Genomic DNA, 19,102 nt, shown 5'->3' on the forward strand with positions numbered 1-19,102 from the left:
ATTCCAAGCTTATTACAATTAGCTATCACCGGCCCGAAATATTTGTTTTACTTAGACACGCGAGTCAAGCATCATGATATACATCTTTCATGACGGGATGGTTCAATGCCCCAAGAAAACGAGCAAATCGTGAAAGAGTTAATTTTTAGGGAGTTTTTGAGCGTAATTTATCTGCCGATCAAATTAAATTTTGATTCTATTACCCGAAAAAAAGAGATATGAACTTGATGAGAATAAATCTAAACATTCCAAAATTCGTTAACTCAAATAATAATTTGAGTGGAATTTAAAAAGACGGTGGATGAGGGCAAAATATGATTTCATTAAAAATCATCTACATTGATGAACATATTCACTGAAGAAAAAAGCTTTAATGAATCTATGACCGTTCATATCCAGGCAATGTCGCTATGATAGGTGATGATGGTTAGAGAATAATACACTTATTAATTTAATTAATCACTGTAAGTCTTCACTATAAATCCCGATTTGAACACACCACGACTCCTACAGCATGCCAGGACATTTCTTCTTAACCCATCAACGTCCAACTAATTTGTAATTTAGGTAAAGATAGCATTTTAAATTTTGGACGACGTGATTCAAAGGCTATACAGAAGACGACAGCTGCGCTACTTGTTGGCACTCTGCCTCATGATAGCGAACAAAACCCAGCGCGGTCGCCCTCGTCCTTATATACTTTCCCCTCTCACTGGCGATACTCGACTCGGCACAGCGAAGTGAAACTGAAACCAAAGATAGAGAAGTGAGTAGCCTTACATAAGTTGATTATCAACTTCCTCTGCTCTTCCGTGTTACTTATTTAGATATCAAAATGAACTGTAACTTGTTCGTCTTGTTCTCATTAGAAAATCAGCTACGATGATTATGAATTTGATATGAAACTATTAAAACTTCAATTAATTTTGACATTAAAACTCGATAAGTAGAATCCTACGTCAATTACGCCATTTAAGTAGTTAAGGACTGCTCTCATTACAAACGTTGTTTCGAATCAAGGAATCGAGACAATATTGAAACGTATATAAATGTGATATGTGTGTCAAAAAAAGTTTTTGATGATTTTTATCGTCCGAGGCGTGATGATTTATGAATTTAATAATTAATTTACATAGAACTTATATACATATATAAATAATTTGTTTTAAAACTATCACGCTAATTGGAAACTTAGAATTTTTGAAGTCGGTTTAGAATTCGAAAGTTGGATGAAAATACTAAGAAAAGTAGATAATCGAAGTGATTAGGTTAATTGATAATTATTTTTGTATGAAATTCAAGACCAGCTATATAAAAGTTCATCAGAATTAAATGGATCACTACTTACCGCACGTTGAGGTTTCCGGGATGAAGAAGTTTTCTTTAACGCATTTGTGCCCTCGAAAGCCCCTTAGAATTTTTGTTTTCAAGTTGAAGAGTTCGAAATACCAATGAAAATTTTAAATGTAATTTTCAAAATTTCGGTAGATTAATTTAGTAGATTGCTTCCGTTTAGACTTCAAGGAAAAGAATGCCTTTGTCTAAAGAATGAGAATACTGTCTAAAAGAAAAAGTGAAATGTATTGGCTAGACTAGCTTGGAAAGAATGGATATGTCCTTTCATTATATTCAAAGGGAGACAAAACATCAAACATCTTTTCTGTTAGAAGAAAATTTTAGTGGAATAGTTCATGGATTAAAATTTCCTTTTTATAGCATCTTCAATATTCAAACCCAGAATCGTAAATTTTCCTCAAAAATCAAAATGGATTTATTTGATTCGTAAACACAGTTTTAATTCATATTCTTTACCAAAAATTTCAATGAACTGAAAAAAAAAACATTTCCGGTACATCCTGCTAGCGGGGAATAGGGAATATTAACGAGTGTACTTTCGATATGTTTGAATTTATAACTCCTTCCTAATATTTGAGACAAGTGATTGAATTCAAATATCTCACACAACATTTTCCTGAGACATGATCATTTGTTTTGCTAGAGGTTAGTAGTAATAGCGGATTTCACTTCGCATTATATACTACCTCGAGCTTTAAGGGCGGGCAATGCCAAGTGTAGGAAAAGAAATATCGTTTACACATTTTATGTTATTTAATTATTTTGCAAAATTCAATTTTACCTGATTAGGTGTGTTATGATCAAGGCAATGCAGCGTGAACTAGGCTACAGGCGTTTCCCGAGACCAGTTTTTAAAAGGAGTCACCATATCAAGATCAAGGCCGTCGCTCGCTCATGAGCCTGAGGGGGTGGGGTAATCGGATGACTTTTGAATTTGTCGCAGACGGTACGAGTGCTGGTAGGAAACTTTGGAATTATTGTGTATATAAAGTATTTTTTATGTACAGTATTGTCTATATACAGTACTGTCTATGTACAGTCCATAATACAAGCACTTTATTTAAAGTATACATTTTCTGTATACATTACTGTCGATGTACAGTATATAAAACACAGACTTTATATACTCTATACGTTGTCTATATGCAGTGTAAAAAGCATACTCAGCCAATGCCATTCAGCCATTTTTTCAGCATACTCAGCATACTTTTCATTCAGCCATAGTCAGCCAGTTTTTCAGGCATACTCAGCCAATGGACTAACTAGGATTTATTTTGCTGACACTGAAAGAATTAAACCACGTCATTGTCATATTTATGATTGAACTTTATGATTGATTTATGAACTTCATCATTGATAATAGGATGCTATATACTTCAGATATACTTTTTCAGTAATTCTCGGGTGAAAATGATATGTAAGAATTAATGAGCACATCATATGAATGCATTTACACTGCAAAAGTGATTTTTTCTGAGAATGTTCTTAAATAATATCCCATTCTACAAGTATTCCTAAGAATACAAGTACAGAGCCCTGGGGTACACCTATATTGATGGGCCTTAAGGGGGAATTAAACTCATTCAATGCGACGAACTGCTCTCGGTTCGTGAGGTAAGACTGAATAAGTGCAAGAAAAGTCCCCCTAATTCCATTAATTAATTATTAATTCCAGTTAGAAATGTAATTCGGAGTGATCTTTACAAAACTTGGGAGCCTCAAAGATCTCAAGGATTTAAATTCTACCCGCGCATCCACGTTGCTTGCATTGTCAGAAATAGAAGTGTCCAAGGAATTTTGGAGAATATTCGTAGAAAAGTCGTTCATTGCAATAATTTTTAGAGCAGGGAACAGCATATACTTACCCAAGCTGCATAACTACTGCAGTATGTTTAGGTAGAGCGAAATTTTAAGCAATGAAAGAAAGTGCGTGGAAAGCATCCGCTCATATAGAACCTCAAGCAAAAGTTTGTAAGGAAATTCTCTCTCTCATTGTAACTTCGTGGAGTTTCTTGATGGCGTGCTGGTGCTTGGTTTGGAGGAGACGGTACTGTGACCTACTGTGCCTTGCTCATCTGCATGCAAACCTCGTACGTGAAAGCGATTCCTAGCGGGAATGCTTCGTGGGTTTGCCGGGAATGTGCTGTAACTTTGGCCCAGGCTTTTACATGGTGGATCTTCGTGAGAAGTTCATTTAATGGACGTGCGTCAAAGATTTTTATTGTGGAATTATTGGGGATTATTGGTAGTTTATGTTCTCTATAAAGCAGTTGTAAAGTTTAAACGTTGGTAAAATTCAACAATTTGAATTTAAACGCGCTTGTAGATTGAAATCTTTAACGTTTGTCAATACTACTGTGATGATATTCAGGTTGCGCCAATGACAGGATTAATTTTAACGATGAAGTGCACTCAAACGCAAGCAGCGATGAGTTCAATTAGGTTAGTGAACATCACGGTATTTTCCCCATATTTTCTACTTAAAAAAATTGAATTCCTATTGTAAACATGATCAAATAATGAGTTCAAACACATAAATGACATTGACCACAACATCACCCATGATTTTCAAAATTTTGGAAGCAACCTTTCCCCACAAGTTAGTACGCTGTGTAGTGCTAGGTGATGCGTTAGCAGCCGGACAATATTTTCTAGCTTTGTCTCGAATTGACTAAGCAAAAACATTGAACTGACGACCGAGAATCTTGCAGCTCAAAGAAAAAACTCTTTCCTTGGCCGACGATTTGTAATACAGCATTCGTGAGAGGTCTTCTAGCTCCATCACATATGGAATATCGGTAATAAATTTTTATCATAGAATAATTTGGCGGCAAAAAAGTATGAGCACCAAAATGCTATGGGAAGATACTGTTGCACAAATTGTTGCAAACTCATGATATTTATACAAGTATAAAGGAATAGATTAGTGGGAACGCATTCAGGTTTTATGCGTGAACATCATTATATGCATGTTTCAAAGTTGATATACGCTGAGTCAGCACGCAAGCTGTTCGTGTTTTGCTCGTCTTCAGTTGTGCCATCGCACGAACGTTTTTCTGCGTCGCTGATCCGTTTCATGCGGCGCACGTCACGGCCGGCGCTCATTTCAAGTTTGAAAGATAGGATTTGGTTGATATTTTCAACGGTCACTGCTTCGCGTGTCGATGTTTAGTTGCAATGATGCGTTCATCACGAAGCCTCATGGCCAACACTGAGTGTTATGGCCCTTGTCTTCTTGATCCGTAAATTGTGTTGACGAGAGAAAACGGTTATGAGCCCTAATGAAAATTCTGCATATTATGAACGGCTATGTACTGTGTCTGGCAAGAACATAATTCTTGAGCTGCAGGCCAGCGAGTGTGAATTATGGAAGAATTGCGGCAATGGTTGCATGATGTTTGTGCTCCGTGCAGTCCATGCGCCGCGTGTTTGCATCAAAGGTTTGCGCGAAGTTAGGATCGACCTTCTCTGGTGCGTCTGCCGAAGACACCAACACACCAAAACATAGACAGGGAATGGCCCAAGAATGCAGGATCTAATCTCTCCCCCCTCCTCTTGGTGGCGTTAGAAAGCTTTATTTACAGAGGAGGACCACTCGTCGCCTGCTAGTGCTAACTACGGCGTTTATTGAGCCACTGCGACCACAGCTCGTCTACCAATAGCTTTCGTTTTGTTGTAGGCAAACCTCCGCTCACTTCTTCTGCTAATGGAGGCCTATGTCGACTGCGAAATTTCTGGAAAATTGTCCAAAGATTATTAATAATATGTATCATATTTCCTAGTGTAAAACAACGCTTAGAAAATCCACGCTAATAATTTGAAAGATAGTGGTGAATTAGTCAGCAAGTCAGTAGTTAGTCGTGATAAAAGTGAAAGAAACTCGCCCGACCTTTACGAATTACATAGAAGGTGCTGACTCATAAATGACAGAATTTTTTATTTCAATAATTCTCTTTAGAAATACCATTAAATCACTTTGGAAGATCTCAGTGAGAAAATGTGAAATTTATATGTATTTTCGCTTCCAGAAGAAATATGAGTCTGGAGAACAATGCGTCCCAAGTTATCTAGGGAAATATCTGAGAGGCGAGTATAAATGAACGTGGGTCGAGTTTTGCAGCATGAACATGGGTTGCAGCATGAGCATGGGTTGCAGCATGAACATGGGTTGCAGCATGAGCATGGGTTATAGCATGAACATGGGTTGTAGCATGAACATGGGTTGCAGCATGAGTATGGATTGTAGCACGAGCCCAATGGGTTGCAACACGAAAAGGGTTTCACAATGCGTATTAGTTGCAGCATGAACCTGGGTTAAAGCATGGCTAAGAGTTGCAACACAAGTCTGGGTTGCAGCGTGAGTACGGATTGCAAAGAGGTTGGTAAACGTTACGAGGTTTTCAACTTGGGCCACAACTGCTCCAAATTAGAGTTAGACCGACGACTTGTCGCGCTGCCATTCTTTTCATGAGAGAACTTCGGGTCGCGCCCAATCTTCTTTTTTTTTTTCAGGAGATTATATAGAGAATTGAGCTTATCTCTTGAATGAGACATGACAAAGTGTTCTATTGTAGCTATCAGAGGTAATGTTTGAAGACGATGTGGAACAATGGCGATCTTGCAACCGTAGAACTTGGGCAAATGATGAAAAGAATGATGATGAGTGAAGCTTTAGTAATTTTACTCGACTTGAATTTTCTGCATGAAATTATTCGTACTCGCTCTGGGTATTTTTTCATATTTAATTTTTAAAATTATTCCTTTTCATGTTTGGTGAGAATTTTAATGAAGGTCTGTAAATGATTATTTCTCACGAATCTCCATTGTATAAAAAATGAATACAAATTTTTCCAAGTTACCGCTGATTAATTTGATAAATTTTATTTATAGAGGAAATTTGCTAAATTAATGCTTATAAATATTTTTTCAAAAAATCAATATTTTCAATTATTTTTCACGTTGCTTCTTATTCTTTCTATCATATTTGCTTCTAACTTTATGAAAACTAAAAGAAATAATGTCACGTAATAAGTATAAGTATTAGTATTGGATTTCTGGCTCATGATGTATAATAAATTTGAGGACAATTCCATTAAATTTGTGTAACTGTGATGAATTTTTGTGCTTAAAAAGCAGCTTTTGTGCAAGATTTTACTTGCTCGTTTCTATACCTTTCTGTGTATTTCAATGCACCAGAATAATGATACAAATCGTCACTGATATTATAATTGCATACATATATAAATAAATATTAAATGCCCGTTATGCATTTTTTACAGATTTTTTAGTGGATGAACGAGCAGCCTGGCTTCACTGCACTCAATATTGTTTTTATTTCTGGACCTTACGACCTTTTAGCCAAACTGTTTGAAGTTCAACACAAAATATAAAAGTTTTTTCAGTAACCGCCTATTTATATAAAATATTTTAAAAGTAACTGAGTCCTCCCATTGGATTCTGCTGCATGACAATATACTCACTCCAGACCTAGATTCCTGCTAAATCCTCTTAATTTGTACTTCTCATTATCACTGTCATGTCACATTCGCGTGTGTCTCAGGACAGGTAGCGGCATCATCGTAAGTCTGGAATCCTGCAAGTTTGATGTGACAGGGACAAGTGTAGGCAAGTTTTATCTGTGACCTACTGCTGCCTGACAGCCCTTCTCCTCACTAACATTCACTGCTCGATCATGTAGACGCGACGACCACCTCTCTTACATTTACGCTCAAAATTTGTCCAGACCGCCTCTCTTACATTTACGCTCAAAATTTGTTCAGACCACCTCTCTTACATTTACGCTCAAAATTTGTTCAGACCGCCTCTCTTACATTTACGCTCAAAATTTGTTCAGACCACCTCTCTTACATTTACGCTCAAAATTTGTTCAGACCACCTCTCTTACATTTACGCTCAAAATTTGTCCAAACCGCCTCTCTTACATTTACGCTCAAAATTTGTTTAGACCTCTTCTCTTACATTTCAGCTCCAAATTTGTTCATTTGTTTGCTACTTATTCTTTTCACACCAAGTAGGCTTAATTAGCTTATTTAAAAGTATTAAATTTGAGTCATATTAATAGGTTCCTCATGTTTGTAAGAAATCATCCGTTTCAGCATTTCATGATTACTTCATTAATGTGCTTTAGCATTCGTGGGACACAAATGTTCTTTTATCTATGTCTTAGTGCATATGGTGGAAATAGATTAGATTTTTTTGTGGTCGGAAGTTGATTGCATTTTAGCAAAATACTCGTATGTATGCTGAGCTAGAAGGTAAAATGATTAACTTGAATGAAAGTCATTATTCTACTACTGTGTGTTTGCCATGAACTTTTACGCAAGGCATCAAAAGTTATTATTTGAAGAATTATTGATATCACCGCCTCAATTTATTATGCAGATTAGAACCCGCATGCAGCAAAACATTAGATGCAGCATCTGCTGAAACTTACCATTTCTTGTCGTCGCAAGATTTTTCTGCTGCAATGCAAACATCGCTTGGCTACCGATTTCATCACTCCGGCCATTCAAACAGCAGCGTCCTCAAGGACTGGTGTCGTAGTATATGGAAAAAAGATTGCAAACTATGCAATAATTTCGATAAATTATGCACAAAGCGGAATACAGCTGGAATCAAACGCAGCTTTAGTAGAGACAACAAAGGCAGCTGGCACGTTTGAAAGTGAAATGCTGAGTCACGGAGGGCAAAATGGGGCTTGTATTTCCAATGGAAGACCACACGGAGAAGGGCCAGAGCAGCACGAACAGAACTCCCATCGCCCACTCACAAAAGCCCTTTCCATTCATTCAACCGACATGATCCCTCAGATACCCGCGTTCTTTACTTCAGTCTTCAATTGGACAGATTTTCTGTTGCAAGTAAATTTGGCAGGAACTTAAATTGCTGTCATCATTTTGTGTCTCAAATTTCACACGCAATGTTCGAGTCAAATAACAATCATTCATGTTTTGAGTCAGTTAATCCATGGAAAACTAAATTAATTATGATTTCATTTCTGTCTGTCAGGTGGATAGTCCGTTGATTGATGCCATTTCTGCATCTCAGCACGTTCTGGTCTAATATACTTCACACGAAATGCAATAGTTATAACAAAGCACATGGTGCGAAAAAAAGTAAAATAAAATACGGAATAACCTACGAGACTTTGTAATAAGTAGCAAATTGCAGCTCAGGAATTTATAGTGGATACAAGAGAGTAATAAATGAAACAAAGATGGCTGACTTGCCAACCTGTAGGTTGTAAGCAAGTAAAATGAAGCGTGAATCGATGGCAGCTCTATAGCGAGTCTGTTAAATAGGGACAGCGATTGCTATCTTGGAAGTCTAGATATTGTTCAAAATTGGTTACATAGAAGAAAGATTTTTGCCTTCAAGCCTATCAGTTGCACACCGGTAGAGACTGCAAAGCTCGCGTAAAGTCACTTGAGTACCGGTAGATTGGGCAAGCGAACGTTGGCTGACCAAGTCTCCAGTCACACGCCTGTCAAATGGAGCGCTAGTTGTCGCAGCTTCGTAAGGCCGTCAAGGAACATTCGTTATGTGAGGCAACGGTAACCGCCAGACAGAAGCCCGTCATTTGCGCGGGGAAGCCGCGCTCTGCTGTCACCGCCGTGCAATTTACTGCTATCATCACAGGTTTTCCTAAACGAGCATAAAATTGTTTTCATAATTAATCTTCGTTTCGCCTGCTTTTGAGAAGGTGCTACATTTATTGTGATGATGTGATGGCTAAAAGGAGTTACTCCGGCAGGAGAATGGATTGCATTCTGCCGCGCATTTAGGAAAAGTTAAAAATTGAGCACTAATTTTTTAAAAAGTGATTTGTTATTTGTATAAAGTAATTCAGTTATGAAGTCAGTTCCATCTTAACGGTAATGTTCGATAAATTATCAAATAAACTAAATGAATATTGATTAGGAACCACTTCAAGTTAAAAACATTGGTATTTTATGAAAAAATAAAAAAACGCTTCATAAATGTCTCATAAAACAAGATTATTCCCAACTATGTGCAAATAAAAAAATGTTTTAGGTGAATATGTCACCTGTCCAGTGTCTTTAGAATAACTGCATCCATGTCAGTCCGAGGAAACGTTGTGCAATTGTCACTGCGTCGAGCAAGTGTGAAGTTGTTGGCAAAAATGAAAAAACTCTGAAATGAACATTAAATTTCAGAGGGAAAGTGTTGTGGTGAAGGCTGCGTTGACTGTGAAGTAATATTTAGTGGGTAGTTAACGGCGAGTCCTTTAACCTAGTACACAAGTGCAGGCTAAAATATTCGATTGTCAAGAGTTCCACGACTGGGCATTCACTGAAAGAATATTAATTTGGCTGCATAGGCATCTTCGTTCATTATCAATATCATAAATTGATCAAACCAGCTTCCAAGATTAATTGAATGTTATAGAGAATTGAAATTTCTATCTAACTCGACTTGTAGAAATAAATCAGCATAAAACAAAGTCGTTTACCAGGAAATGGGGGAAGAAGAGATAAATTGCTTACTGTAGAAATTGGAGAATAAGAGATGAATTTCTTACTATGGAAATTAGGGAAGAAAAGATGAATTACGTATAATGGAAATTGGGGAGGAAGAGATAATTACTTACTTATGAAATCCGGAAAGAAGGGATATATTAGTTACTATGGAAATTGGGGAAGAAGTGATGGAAAAAGAGACGAATTACTTACTAGGCAAATTACAGAATACAATTTCAATTACTTGATATATAATTAAGGGAACTGGTGACATATTTCTTAATTAGTGAGCCACATGTCTGGAAGCTGCAGAACAAACATTGCGAAGCGCCTGAGCTTCGTTAAGAAAACAGTGGCCGTTATGCAAAGTTGAAGTAGAGTGGTGGGCTGCACTGAGTGGTGAGGGAAGAGCTACACTGAGTGGTGAGGGAAGAGCTACACTGAGTGGTGAGGGAAGGGCTGCACTGAGTGGTGAGGGAAGGGCTACACTGAGTGGTGAGGGAAGGGCTGCACTGAGTGGTGAGGGAAGTGCTATACTGAGTGGTGAGGGAAGGGCTACACTGAGTGGTGAGGGAAGGGATGCACTGAGTGGTGAGGGAAGGGATACACTGAGTGGTGAGTGCAGGACAGAGGCAGTGTGGTGGGTAAACATCACACCGCTTCGAGTGATGTTTACCTTGAGACCCCGAGAACAGTGGCTATAATGGGTACCTATATACCTGCACTGTCGGGAAGATAAGTGTTGTAACTTGGTGTAAAAGGGCGGAAATGAAATAATTTTTTATATAATGCTCTATTAGATGTTGTAACAATAATAATGCACAAATATTATAATTATTATTGTAGATTTAGATTGGTTTTATAACTTGCAAATGATCTCATGGAGTTCTGTGATGGATTGAATGAATTTAGTTAACTTTTAATAAGACATCCATGATATCAATAAACTTCTGTAGAAATGCAATAACAATTTAGCGAAAGACCTCTATGAAAATCATAATATAATTATAGTTACAGAATAAGTATTCACCTATAATTAAAAAATAAACACATTTTTTAAACTTCTTTACCACGTGAAATGTAATTTTATCCTCAAATTACGCATCAAATTCCCTCTAATCGGAGTCACAACTAAAAAACATTCGTTATTAGAGCAACTCATCGAATGGCCGAAAAATCCAGAATTAAGCCTTAATTAACCCATGTGTGTACCAGCGCTGATTATCTGTGAGGATTTAACTGCCAACAGCTCTTGAATGTTCAGAAGTAAAGCAGAAATAGGTTGTCCATTATGTTGACATGTCAGGTGGTACGTCCAGCAGCTGGCGGCGGGGAAGACGAGTGTGGTTGTTTCTTCAGCCAACAGTGGCGCCGTGCAGCGCTGCTGGAGGCTCCCAGTAGAAATATAAATACTGTTATAAATAAGTTTCTTAGTGATTATATAATAGTTTTATAACAGTTATATCCAGGGCAACCTAGGGGAACATACTTCATTGAGAATTGGTTGCTAGAAAAGGAGGTTATAACACACACTCACAGACAATATTGGGTCATATGTTCCATATTGTCTCTTAATTGATGCACGTAGCTCTTTGCCAAACTTAACTAACTGGGTTAGGATGACCAAAATTAAGGCCAACTGTGCATCGATATTTGGACAGTCACATTCATTTCTTTGAGTGCAAGATCGCTTCTCGCGAACCTCACGAACTCAGAAGAGGCCATTGTGGGAGACTGCATTATTTTTGTAAGGCAGGTAAGTCATTCAATATCTAATACTGGCCCCGCATATAAGTAATATAATAATTATAATTATAATAATATAATTATAATAATTAATATGATAATTATAGTTATAATAATTATGCGGGTATAATTAAATACCCGCATAAAAATGTTTTGAGTTATATTGAACCGACGGGGAAGACGAGTGTGGTTGTTTCTTCAGCCAACAGTGCGCCGTGCAGCGCTGCAGGAGGCTCCCAGTAGAAATACGTGCAATAAAGCATGTTCCCCTAGGTTGCCCTGGATATAACTGTTATAAATAAGTTTCTTGGTGATTATATAACAGTTTTATAACAGTTATATCCAAGGCAACCTAGGGGAACATACTTTATTGAGAGTTGGTTGCATTGGTTGCATGAAAAGGAGGTTATAACACACTCACAGACAATAATGGGTCAAATGTTCCATATTATCTCCCAATTTATGCACGTAGATCTTTTGCCAAACTTAACTAACTGGGTTAGTATGACCAAGATTAAAGCCAAATGTGCATCGATATTTGGACAGTCACAGTCATTTCTTTGAGTGCAAGATCGCTCCTCGCGAACCTCACGAACTCAGAAGAGGCCATTGTGGGAGACTGCATTATTTTGTGGGGCATGTTAATCATTCAATATCTAATACTGGCTTCCAAATCATATTGTTGAACTTCCATGCCCGCTTAAAAATGTTTTGAGTTATATTGAACCGCATGTACCAAAAATCTAATTCACTATTTATGCTCAATTTATTTTGAATTTGATCAATTTGGAAAGGCTTTATAAGGATTTTTTTTTGTTGAATGACATCGACTCACTTAAATTTATTTTTGATAATATACTTCACAGTAAACCTCATGAAAGGTTGACGCTTAAAAATAAAAGTAAAATATTTACGCTTCGTAGGCTACTTAAAAGGATCTACCGTTGATGTTTGAAACATTTGTAAAATACTCGGTCGTTTTTTGTTATCCAACTGAAGAGATTACGAGCATGCCAGCCATGTTGAGCGAGATTAGGTGTGAAAACAGCGTAAGAAACATCAAGTTAGTCGTAATAAAAATGCTCTAGAGAATTACTTCCTCTTTCTCGTAGTCGGTTGTTGTGTTCTTGCAATGAGTATGAGACTATGAAGGGTTGTGGCATCTGAGAAAAGTAGCAGAATGCAAGCTTATAAAAACAGGATATAAGATTGTCATCAGTTAAACACGAGAAAAATTTTAGCAATGTGCACCATAAGGGCAGAAGTGAATAAACCAGGGAGGCTATGCAAAGGGGGTTGGTACGAGTTGCAAAAGAAAAGCTATGATATATGTTTTGAATCTCTTAAGAGGTCTTCCGAATGTTTCGGGAACAATAATAATTGCTCGACTTCATGATGACAACCCTCGACCAGACGAATGTGTGAACACGACAACAACGGCCTGACCTTTGAGTGGCGACTCATAAGACAGATTGCAATGTTCAGGCGTGGCCAATGATGCGTGCGGACCGGAGTCACGGTCCATTTTGCTGCGTAAAATTGGCCCTCAGCCGTTTTAACTCATGGCAGAATTAATCATATTCCAACTTTATAATTGTACCGAGTTTAGGTACAATTTTACTATCCAATCTTTGACCTTACCGCGTAAAAATTGTAAAAGTTCAGTGTGCGGATTAATGTTGATCTAATAAATGGTTTACTTGACAGTGTAGGATGGAGATATATGAATTTCTCAACGTTGAATCGTGAAGGACAGTTGGTGTTTTTCTAAAGAGGTACCACCAGTTACGTAACTTATTCAACCAGGTTTTAGAAATATCTAAATAACGTTTTTCAATGGAAAGTGTAATCTAATGGGAAAATTTATGAGACTCACACGCCCACGGATCGAGTCAATACACTGACAATCAAGCGAAGCAGAATTTGAATGAACAAAATAGACTATAAAAGAACTCACCAAAACTACCTATAGTAGATATTGCGAACTCAATGAACAAATACAAATTCCCCAGTTCCAAATAATTACCTATTAATGAAAAAATTGAAATTCAACTGAGGAGACAAAGCAGCGGAGAAATTATTTGGATTACTTGCCGGTCTTGAGAGCGGGAATGTGACATTCGTAGGGGGTTATTTGCAGACCTTCAGGGGAAAGGAAGGCTAGCGGCTATGGCTGTAGGACCAGGCAACAGCGAAACGCGCCAGTCACGCTGCCCGTCTCTCCTCGACTTGGGTCCTTTCCCTTTTGCAAGTGCATCTGCACTTGCCCCCACATAGCTTTCAAAAATTGAATTGCAAGAAGTGCATCTGCACTCGCCCCCCGCATATCATTCGAAAATTAAATTGCAAGAAGTGCATCGGCATCTGCCACCACCTTGCATTTGAAAGCTTTTGTTTCCTCGATTCCAAAATAATGAGACCAGTTATGACACTTACATTTTGAGGCTTCCTACTAATCGATTTTTTTTGTTGACACACTCGTATTTGAACATCGCCAGGAAAATGAAAATGAAATATATGTGTCGAGGTGAATACATTTTAACGCATTTACATACTTAAATCGTTAAACTGTTTCATGCATGTATAGAATTTTCGTTTCTTTCTGAATATTCACGGACATTTGTTTTTAGGTCGAATCAGAAATAGGAGAAGCCAAGCCGCCACACATCCCGTATGGCCAGGTTCATGTAATAAAGGGGAAATATATAATTAATAAGTAAGTAATTTATACGACGGTTTTTAATGCATAGAGCCTCCATCAGGCCCATGGAAATGCATCCGGGTATAGAAAATGTATCTGATAATATTTTGATAGAATTTAAATAAAAAAATACTATATGAGGCAGGATAAGTTATGATTCAATGTGATAAAAAACATGTCTATGTATATCATTTTAATGCTCTTGGTACAATGTACTTCATCATCGCACGAATATATCTAGAGAGGTCCAAGATCAATGTTATGAATATTTACACTAAGTTATCGGGGCTACGGAAAATACTGCGATCTTTCTAAGTCTTCTTGAAAGTCTTCGCCATGTCAGCCGCTTGAAAGTGACCAGTTCCTCAGAGGGTAACTCGTAGCTTGCATGACAGCCTCACACGGCAGTGGGTTGAGGGTCCAGTTCCTCAGAGGGTAACTCGTAGCTTGCATGACAGCCTCACACGGCAGTGGGTTGAGGGTCCAGTTCCTCAGAGGGTAACTCGTAGCTTGCATGACAGCCTCACACGGCAGTGGGTTGAGGGTCCAGTTCCTCAGAGGGTAACTCGTAGCTTGCATGACAACCTCAGGGAGTGGGTTGAGGGACCAAGACGTCCCAAACTGCTACGAGAAAAAGAACTTGCGATGCTGAGTTACAGGTGGCGATTTTTCTACTTCCCAGCAGGCAGGAACTTCCATTATAGACGTTCCTAGTGACTTGGTTAAGTGGGGTCTGCTTGATAATCCTCATCAACGACACTAATATGCAGCAGAGATTTGAGATAATTTCTGTATGGCATGATGGTGAAGTAGTGTAAAATTTGCATAGCGATTTTCATTTCAAGTATGCTGAATCAGAGGTGTATGATATTTTGTAAGTGCTATTATGTAATAATATTCTGTAATATCATGTAATGACATTAGTAAGATTAAGTTGCCTCCGTATAGTTGCTGTTAGGTGAACCAAGTTCAAATAATTTTATTACAATTAACGCGGGTCTTCAACTATATGATAAAAAACACAATTAAGAACATCAATCATTCTAAGAATCTATTTATAAACATTTAATGGGATGAAGCTAAGCAAAAAATCAGGTGATGCTATTAAATTTGTTGGTAACATGTCGATAAAAAAAGCCCAATTTTGATATCAGCAACTCAAATGCTTGTAGAAGTACAGCCGAGTTTCATTTCAGTTCGTGGCTAGCAATAAACAACTCGTTTGGTTTCGATTATAATCGTCAAGTCCGTTGTAGATGCACGTCAAATAAGTTAATGTGAAGCGTGCCTAAAATTGATGGCCAGCGCTTAAGCTTTCTGTCGGGGGTAATCTCTTCAGGCAGCGTGCTGGGCAGCAATCTATTCGGTGTGTGTGCTCAGTAAATGAGGCGAATGCTTCCCCGAGATTTAGATTGTGACGTTGATTTAAAGAATAACTGAATTCATAGGAATTGAAACAAATAAGTGGACATTTTTTGAAATTCGATTTTTTAAAAGTATGGAATTTTTTTTCCACAATTTTCCATGAAGTGAAACGTACTTCTTTTCCATTTTATGCGAATTTAACTTATAAAATAATACGAGACTCAAATTCTGGGCGCTGTAAGAACGCAGTTGCAAGAGGGATGGTTCCGGGAACTTAAACTCCCAGGAGGTTTCAAGATCCTTCAATAATGGCAACGGAGATCGAACATTTGTCTCCATTTTTTCCTGTCAGTAATGTGAGATGGACGGTGCTTTCACCCGCTGGTACTCGTACACAAGTACTTTTATAAGAACCTGAGAGTAAAAAAATAAGTGAGTCGGGGGCCAACTGAGGCCGTAGGGTGACGACACATCGCACTTGACTCCTTGTCTGAGGAGGACGTTAGCTCAGCTAGAGTATTTTCATCTGTCACAGAAATTGTTCTTAATCACCGTCCAATTATGCGCGATTGTTAGACGAAATAGTCACACAATAAGCTTTGCGATTTACCAAAATTCACTTGGGTTACTTAATTTTACATCTTTTTAGTCGATTAGAGACATTTGTGCTATTTAGCATTTAGTTAGAAATGCTATTTCGTTGCTTTCAATTACTAATGTTCTTATTTATTTGTGTTATATCTTAGAATGCTTTGTTGGGCCAATGTTATTTTGAAGGCAGTATGATCTGTTGAATTGTGGGAAAATTTGAATTATTAAAGCATTTTTTGAAGCGCTACCGTTTTTTCATCGCTTCATCAAAAACGTCATCGTTTTTCATTCCAAGTAGGTTATCTTTTAATTTACAATCAAGAGGAGGCCGTTATCTGTTTCTATTACTTGATTTTGCCTCTTACTTTAGCAGGTATAATATGATTAAAATTTCTTCCTCAACGTTATTTAAAATGTCATTAAAAATTCCACACAATAGAAAACGAGTCATCATTAACAAAATTAATTGTTTTAATAATTATTTACCAGGGTTTGCTTCAAATCTCCATTGAATTACGTTCCATAATGGCCTTGAAATTACCCCTAAATTCGAGGGCAAAGAATCCTCGTGTGAAGAAGCGTACATGTCTTCATCATTAAAATTTCACCCTCACACGAGACTGGCAGAAATTAGATGTAGTTTCCCTCAGCAGTTGTTCTCTAGTGCCACGTTTACTGTGCAGTACTTTACCATCATTGAAGTAACTCGCCAGGGCCTTTCATAGAACAATAATTATTGTTCAATGAAAGTCTCTGACGGGTTACTGCGATATTATGATATATTCATTACATAGTTGATAAAGTCTTACAAACTCTGAATTTATTACCGTTTATAGATATTTTGTTGTTTAGTATGTTTCACGTTTGAGATTTTTTTGTGTTTTATTCTCGTGTTGCGCCTGGTTTCATGCTATTGAATGATACAAATCTAAACATCAATGTCAACTTAAAATACCTGTCGAAACTTTAATATTTTTTGAATTGAACACCGCAATTCTCGACTCTAATGAATTTTAAACGAATGTTTATTAAAGAATTTCGATGTATTGTATGCACAGCAACAGTCCTCATCGAGTAGTCTTATTCTTTGCGGGGTGTCCACGCTGAGTGGACTTAAAGCCAATCAAGTATTAAATCGCACAGTTTCTGACTTCATGATAAATTTTTGTTGTATACATGGCAAGGGAACATGTAAGGCAGGTTCAAATAAATTACGGCTGTAATTAAAATTAAATTGGTCAATACTCTCACGGAAGTGAAAGTGAAAATTATTAAGTTAGATGTTGGTTCTCATCTCTGTGCGTGGCTGACCATCACATGCGGGCACTTACAGCCTCTGCGCCGCAAGCTTGTGCTAAAATACTTAGACATCTACAACCTAAGATAACGTTATTATGAATAAATAAGCTGAGATAACGTTATTATGGAATAAAATTTTGTATATACAACCTAAGATAACGTTATTATGAATCTTTATCCTAAGATAACATTTTTATTAAATAAGCACCGATCGTTCGGTTACAGGGCGGAATAATTTGAAAATAATGAAATAATTTGGCGGAATAATAATTTGGTTACAGGGCGTTGTCGCTCTTGCCAAGTTTCTCAAGCATTTATCAAGTAAAGTTCGTTAAGCTCAATACAAATTCCATATGTAGGCAATAATTATACAAATCACGCGGCAAAGAATTGTGGCTAAAATTTACTAAATTATTGAGGTAAAACTCGGACTAAGTGACTAGTTCAGGATTTCATCGTGAAGTACTCTCTGTAAAAAGGGTTGAATCTAAAAGTTTGCGGATTGAGCACATGAAAAAATGTTAACAGTAATAATATTTTTTAATTGAATTGAATATAAAATATTTTTACAAAATTTGTATAAAATTAAATGAAATTTTTATCAATTGGAGATTCAAGATTATTAAAGATCGACATTAATAGGTAAACGGAGCAAAATGAATAGATGTCGAAAACTTCTCATCTTGCTGATTTATTTTCACTTCAATACTCTTTACTGGGAGAGAGATCTAAGAAGGATATTTAGTCTTCAGTCATTTAGTTCACATGAAAATTTAAAACGCATTACAGTGCGCTACCACGAACTCGGAAGTGCGCCGAAGACCTCGGAACTGCTGCGTAAATTTTTTAATTAATTCCCTTTGAAAGACTTATGTTTTAACTTTCTGTTAAAGACAGTTTATGGACATCGTCGTTCCCTCGGCACGAATATTAAACGAAGTAAAATTGCTGCCGTCAGTGCGATCAAAGTAAACCGCCCAGGAGGGAAATACTGTAGGAGATAACGTGTGATTACTCGGCGGGAAATGACTCGACGATTTCAGAGCTTTTTGTTTCACTGCCGTCACTGATAAAGTGAAAATTATTTGAAGTGAAGATGATAGTTTTAATTCTAACATATTAATAATCAGATTGATTGGCGGCTGACCTGGTTCGCAAATTAGAAAATTATTTAGTCTCCAGGCAGTTGTCTCTCTGGCTATTCAGGTTATTTAGTTTATGAGTTGTCTACGAGAAGTGTCATCGTCAGCTTGAAGATGCCTTCGTAAAATATTCCCTGTGTGGCTAGATTGTATTTCGACATTATTGTCATCGTCTTGAAGTTGTGTCGGGCAGTTTTTTTAACGGCTGGTATTACGCAGTATTTCTGACTACACGCAGTTTTCTAAAGTTAGAATCTGTGTCAACTTTAAGAATTTGAACAGTTTGTGTTTTTCTACAGTTTTTCAAAGTTTAAGGTTGTATTTTGGCAGTCATTTATGCCAGTATAAGGTTATTTTGACGACGTATTCCTGTCTAAGGTTATTTCAAGACAGTGTATCTT

The sequence above is a fragment of the Hyalella azteca genome, unplaced genomic scaffold (assembly GCF_000764305.2).
Source record: "Hyalella azteca isolate HAZT.00-mixed unplaced genomic scaffold, Hazt_2.0.2 contig17430, whole genome shotgun sequence".
Classification (NCBI taxonomy): domain Eukaryota; kingdom Metazoa; phylum Arthropoda; class Malacostraca; order Amphipoda; family Hyalellidae; genus Hyalella; species Hyalella azteca.